At 42.9% G+C, this 6,738-nt stretch overlaps 1 long non-coding RNA gene across 1 annotated transcript; it reads right to left on the bottom strand.

The window, feature by feature from the left end:
- Positions 1–1,138: 1,138 nt before the first annotated feature.
- On the bottom strand, positions 1,139–4,819 carry LOC123331951. Its single transcript, XR_006548765.1, has 3 exons — positions 4,487–4,819; positions 2,085–2,288; positions 1,139–1,413 (listed from the first exon to the last, which is right to left on the bottom strand). It is a non-coding gene; the product is annotated as an uncharacterized LOC123331951 (long non-coding RNA).
- Between the last annotated feature and the right edge of the window lie 1,919 nt (positions 4,820–6,738).

The raw sequence follows: 6,738 nt of genomic DNA, 5'->3' as shown, positions 1-6,738 counted from the left end.
TTTCAGCCATAGCAAGATGGCATCTTCCCACATATCATGGATTATCAGGGCCCTCATTGGGATCAAACCCATGAATGACAAATCTAGAACTGCTAAGTGTCCCCTGTGTACCCCACTTTTGTGTTTCCTGCACTTTTACATAGCATGATCCAATCCACACTTGTTAAATTGAATTAAATGGAATTGCCACTCTCTAGTGAGTTTGGGCATGTCCTCCTGTCTTGCCATCCACTTAATTCCAGACCTTTTGGATAGCCTTGGCATGGCCCCATTTCCCTCCTATGCATCCTGTGGCAACTTCCTCCATAAACCCACCACACATGCCCCAGCCTAAAGAGCCATAGTGAGGGCCTATCACTGCTACATAGTAGCCTCCAAGGCTGCTACATCCTCCAATGGGAGAGGAGGCACAGTGTTCTGTTCTGGGGAGCCAGCCCCATCTAGGCCAGAACTAGAGCTGAAGCTGTTTATGTCTGTGGCCAGGCAGTCAGTCAGCCTCCTCTAGCTGATTCCAGGGACCTCATTTGTTCTTCCCAGACCACCTGCATCTCCTTTCCCAGACTCACTGGCCTCCCACTGACCTTGGTTGGGGGGTTCTGGTCTCCTCATCCTGTTTTCTTGGCAATAGCCTCATGACCCTGGCAAACAGGAGGCATTAACACCTAAGATCCAGGGAGCCTCGTCTGTCTTTCATGGCCCACAGACAGAGGGCCTACTTGTTAACCTAACTTTATGGCGCTGTCCCTGGCACCTGGAACCTCCTGAGACTGACCTAGTCCCATTAGCCAAGGCTCTATCAACGGTACTTTATTTCTTGCTGGAATTTCTGAAAACTGAGAGGTTGCTCAGGGATTTCTGAGCCTTGAGTTGATTAGCAGTTAATGATGTGTGTTTTGATGAGAAAATAAAAGATTTTGTTTATCCACTTGAGAGGAGGAAAATTAGGAGTCAAAAGCAGAGAAGGAAAAACACAAATTCTCAGCTTTTCAATGGGGTTTTAAGTGGTTAGAGTCTGCTGAGTTCCCAGTCATTGCTGGAAAATTCTCTGGGTGTTGATTTTATGTATCAGCTCTCAGAAAAATTCATGAAGTGTTCGGCTCTGCCTAAAGCTGTCAGGAGACACACAGGAGGCCAAAAGGGCTGCTGGACAAGTCATTTTACTATTCAGAGAATGTGCAAATACAGCCAGGAGGTCCATTCATACTTCCACCTGAAGCAGAGGGAGAGAGGAGCCCACTGGGACCAGAGGCAGTTTCCAGCATTGAGTCTTCCAGCCAGAGCCATGGTTCACAAGGATGTCCCCAACTGAGTCAACATATACAAAAAGGATGTTTTCTGAACCAACTCTTGGTCCACCATTGTTTAAGTCATGGGGAAATGCAGAAGGGCTCCATAAAGGCAGTCTGTGGTAATCTAAAAGGAATAGGCTTTGGTGTCAAACCAATCTGGGTTTGAATCTCACTTAACTATTTCAGATTTCTCAATCTCTCTGAGTTTCATTTCTCATTCATAAAAATGGGCCAGTACTATTTAACTTGCAGAGTTGCCATGAAGATTAAATGGTTCACTAAGTGAAATTAACTAGCATAGATTTACTCTCACCACCCCTTCCCTTTTTTCTTGTAGAAAGTCTGCATTCTCCCCTCTCTAGAGCACACACGGCCTTTAATGGCAGACACACAAAACAAATAGACCAAGGTGGTTAACATCTTCTAGGGGGTTAGGTTTTTTTCAAAAACAACTCACTAGGGAACTAGTAATTCATAATCCTCCCTTTCAGCTATTCCCTGATCAAATCAACAAAGTGTCCTTTATTAAGTGCTGATGTTGGAGTTTTACAGACGGGTTGGGCCAATAAACTCAGTTGGCTGGAGTTAGGCAGTCAAAGCCTTGATTTCCAAATGGGCCCATAGAAGGGATGTTCTTTGACAGTAAGTCTTACTCAGGCCAGTTCAGCCAGTCACATAACAAATAAGTATTGGCAGTTACATGTGGAGCTATATGAGAGACTGGGTGAGGGTCTTTCCCTAACAATATTACTAAAATGACAACTTGGGGCACATATTACTGGCCAGCATCCTTACCTTTGCTTTGCAAGGCCTGTGCACGGGATAGGAAGTACCCTTTGGTGAGAATCTGTTTTGAAGACTTTGCTGATGTTCTTAGGTAGTCCTAACTCTGAGGGCAGATGACAGCGTTGGAGGCTCTCAGCTCTTCTGGAATAGTCTCTTCTCACTAAACTGCCTTTGCCTCTGGGTTGGAAGAGTCAAACTTGTGACTTGGGTCATCTGGAAAGGAGATATTGAGGGAGCAACTCATAGGTGTGGTTATACACTGTAAAGATACTACCACCACCCAGTAGAAGATACTCCAAGGTCACTGACACATTTAACAAATGTGTTCAAAAAAGAAAGCCTAAAAAAGAAAGGTTCAAAAAAGAAAGCCTAAGACTTAAGTCTAATTATTCTTTATTTTTGATTCTTCTTTATTTCGCTCCTTGAACACATTAAAACTGTGTTCTTTCCAGTTCTTTCCAGTTTTCTGTCAAGGTTAGGGCTTATCAGAATTTCCTTTCCATTCTGGCACTAATTTAATTCTGTAGGGTTCTTTTAATGGAGGAGTTTCCCATTTAAGCAACAATTTTCAGGAACATCTCTGGGTTTAAGGTAGCTTTAGTATGCCTATAAAAAGCCAAGAGCCATTCAAAGCAGCTGGTTATGAATTGCTCATGAGATGGGTGATAGTGAGTTCAACACTAACATTGGCAATTTCTTTAAAAATGAAGAAATGCACCTTGGAATTGCTCAAAGTCCTAGAAGGATAAAAGAAAAGAATATTCAAGTTTCCTCACATGAAGATAGTGGTGGTAATGGAAATGAGGGGGGTTGACAGCTGCAAAGCAAAGGACATAAGTCAACTGGGAAGTCATTTGGGGTGTGGCTGAGGTCAATATCATAGGTGAAACTCAACTGGATATTTTATGTCTTATTTGGGGAGAGATGGATAAGAAGATTTTCTTCAACAAAAGCTAAGCCTTGCCATGTTCCCTAAAAACTTAGAGGTATCATCTTCAGCGCACCCTATGCCAGGAAATAGAACAGGCATTCCTGGTCCCAAAGCCCAGTGCCTGCATTTGTCCAGTGAGGGAATTTCCTCCTGTACACAACTGTGTGAAGTAGTATTTCTGCAGCATGTTTGATCCTTCCAAAATCTTTCTAAAGCTTTTTGGACAACTACTGATGTGGTTCTTTAAAAGCTGTTTACAAGACAGGATCCACTGATGGGTGCTAAAATTAGTGGGGTGAATATTTGTGGAGAAACACTCTCTCTCTTTCCTGGTATTTATTAATTACATAAGGGAAAAACAGTAACAATGTGCAGCCAGCCTAACAGTCACACCACAAGCAAGTGATCAAAGTTAACGTCACCAGAAATCAGAGGTGTCAACAACACCTACCCTCTGATATGATGTCCTGAAAAGGGTACATTATCACTTCTCTGTATTTCTAACCCAAAATGCATAGTTTTAACTTAATTATGAGAAAGCATCAGATAAACTCAAATCTTCTAGAGGGAAATTCTATAAGATAACTGGCTAGCAGTCTTCACAAGTGTCAAAAAAAAAAAAAAAAAAAGAGGAAAACCGAGGAGGTGTCACAGATTGAAGATGCCTAAGGAGGAGTAGATTCTGGAACAGGAAAAGGACTTTAGTGAAAAGACTGGTGAAATCTGAATAAGGCCTACAGTTTATGTAATAGTACTGTGCTAATGTTAAATTTTTTATTGTGATGGTTGTACTATGATTATGGAAGATGCTAACATCAAAAGGCATACATATATGAATTCTCTGTACAATTTTCCCAACATTTCTGTAAGTCTAAACTTATCTCAAAATAAAAAGTTAAAAAACAAGTTTCCTGGGGAAAAAAGACCCACCAAGCAGCATAATATTGCCCTCTGAAGTGCCTCAGTGCCTCAGTGAACCAGATGGGGGTGCATAATTACCTTCCTTCACATTCTGTGTTTAATTTCTACAAGTTGTAACTTGTGCGGCCTCTCAGTCCCGTGGGTAGTCTAGGAAAATGATATTTCATGTTTCAAGACTAAAAGGGTAAAATTGAGAAGAGCCTCTCTAGCTGGGTTTCACAAGCTTTATTACTTGTGAGAAACATGTCTATGAACAGGGAAATACCAATGATGTAAAAAGATAGTTTTAAAGGCTAAAACGTGGAAGAGGGACTATAAGGCAGGAGGACTGCCAATTATTTGATTTTTTTTTCCTTAAAAGCTGTGTACTTCTTTGGAGTCAGAATCCAATTGTTTCAAGTCTTCATTAATCAGTGACACCATTCATCAAATGGACACGTTGGCATAACAAGCTCTCATAAATACAGTGTTTGTGATCTTTCTGGAATTATTAGAGTGAGGACTGGGGGTGGAGTGAAATCACACAGTGACCCATCTACTTAGTCTAAAACATACTTACATATGCCACAGCAAATTAACATCCTGTCATGTTTTCTGTTTCATCTCGCTCTCTCTCATCTGTTTCTCTGTTTCCCTTCGGTTCTCTCTCTCTTGCATATATAACGAGCAAACCAAGGGCTCCCCCCTCCAACCCCTTAATTGAGGCAGTTCAGGTCAAATCATGATTGTTAATGGAAAGAAACCAAATCATTTGTCACAGAGCTTAATTTCACCCGTGCTGCCTGATTTCCTGCTGTTATTATACTTACAGTAGATGATAAAAGCAGTTGTTACAGCCTCTTCATAGAAAAACAAATCCCAGCTGCAATCTGAATCAAAGCACCTGGGGCTGCGGATCAGCTGGGATCGAACAGGTATTTTTCCAGCCTTGGTTGCTCTTCAGATTGATTGAAAAGAACTGCTTCAGTTTTGAATGAAATTTAACTCCCACATTTCCAAGTACTATATTTAGTCTCATATGAGTGAGTATTTGAGGTCGCTCTTGAGAAAATATGGAGGCCTGGGAGCCCTTTTCTCATTCTGCTGCTGCTGCTGCTAAGTCACTTCAGTCGTGTCCGACTCTGTGCGACCCCATAGACGGCAGCCCACCAGGCTCCCCCGTCCCTGGGCTTCTCCAGGCAAGAACACTGGAGTGGGTTGCCGTTTCCTTCTCCAATGCATGAAAGTGAAAAGTGAAAGTGAAGTCACTCAGTTGTGTCCAACTCTTAGCGATCCCATGGACTGCAGCCCACCAGGCTCCTCCATCCATGGAATTTTCCAGGCTAGAGTACTGGAGTAAGGTGCCATTGCCTTCTCTGTTTCTCATTCTACCACCTCAGAACTCAGACTTGCTCTAGGTTTCTGAAACTGCGGTTTGTGGGCTTGGAACCACCTGTGTGTTAAGATGGAGACTGAGTGTATATACACTGCAAGTTGGAAAGCCACTACCAAAAGCCCAGGAGAACAGGTTCTTCTCATAGGGAAAGGATAAAACATTTGATTGAGCATTTATGAAAATGATAATTCCCTGGAAACCTATGATTTCGATGCTTTCTCCAATTTTTACCTTGCTAATGACCTGTTGACTACAGAGGTGGTGCTGGTTTTAGACCTTTTTGTCAAACTTGTTTTGTCTTACAGATGGAGAAACAGGCTTGATAGGCATGACTTTTGCCACTAAGGAGGTTCAGAAGTAATGTGATAGCTGCTAGTCATGATCAACCTTCTGGCCAGCCATCTCATGGGGCTCCAAAACCACCACATAGGGCTCCCCTGGGGCCACTCTAAAATGCACATCAGTAAGAGTGTAATCCCCCCTTTCGGGAATCCAACCCTGGCTGTGGTGTGTGATCTAGGTTGTGGTGTGTGAGTAGGGTGTGTGTGTCCTGTGTTTATGTAAGAGTGGGGCAAAGCATTATTTGGCATGAAAGAGGACAGAGCCTGAGAGGAGAGATTGAGGGATACCATGCATACCCCTGGATGAACCAATTATAACTTCCCAAACTGCCTTTGAAGATTTGCTCTAGGTCAGACATTTCCAGGTCTGACTGAACATCTAAGTTACCTGGAAAAGCTTCAAAAGTACAGATTCCAGGGCTCCACCCTAATTTTATTGGATCAGAACTTTCAGTGGGAAGGGCCAAGGAAAAAGTCTTTTCCAAAAGCCCAGCAGGTAGCTCAGACCAAGGTCCAGGTCTGGTAACCACTGCTCCTGACTGTGCTTAGTCGCTCAGTTGTGGCTGACTCTTTGTGACCCCATGGACTGTAGCCTGCCAGGCTCCTCTGTTCATGGTGATACTCCAGGCCAGAATACTGGAGTGGGTTACCATGTCCTCCTCCAGGGGATCTTCCCAACCCAGGGATCGAACCCAGGTCTCCCGCATTGCGGGTAGATTCTTTACCATCTGAGCCACCAGAGAAGCCCAAGAATACTGGAGTGGCTAGTCTATCCCTTCTCCAGGGGATCTTCCTGACCCAGGAATTGAACCCGGGTTCCTGCATTACAGGCAGATTATTTACCAGCTGAACTGCCAGGGAAGACCGCTGTTCCTAACTACTAAGAACCAATCACTATCCCTGACTATATGGGGTACTGTGTATAAGTAATAATAGCTTAATGTTTATCAAGCATTTGCTATATGCACAGTGCTTAGAGCTTTATACACATAGTCTTATTTAGTCCTTATAATAGCCCCATAGGAAAAGTACTATTATTTCCATCTTAAAGATGAGGAAACTGAAGTTTAGAGAGATTAACTTGCCTAAGATTTT

This window comes from Bubalus bubalis, chromosome X (genome assembly GCF_019923935.1).
Source record: "Bubalus bubalis isolate 160015118507 breed Murrah chromosome X, NDDB_SH_1, whole genome shotgun sequence".
Lineage (NCBI taxonomy): Eukaryota > Metazoa > Chordata > Mammalia > Artiodactyla > Bovidae > Bubalus > Bubalus bubalis.
Note: the sequence above shows the minus strand (reverse complement) of the source record. Positions and strands in the feature narration are given on the sequence as shown.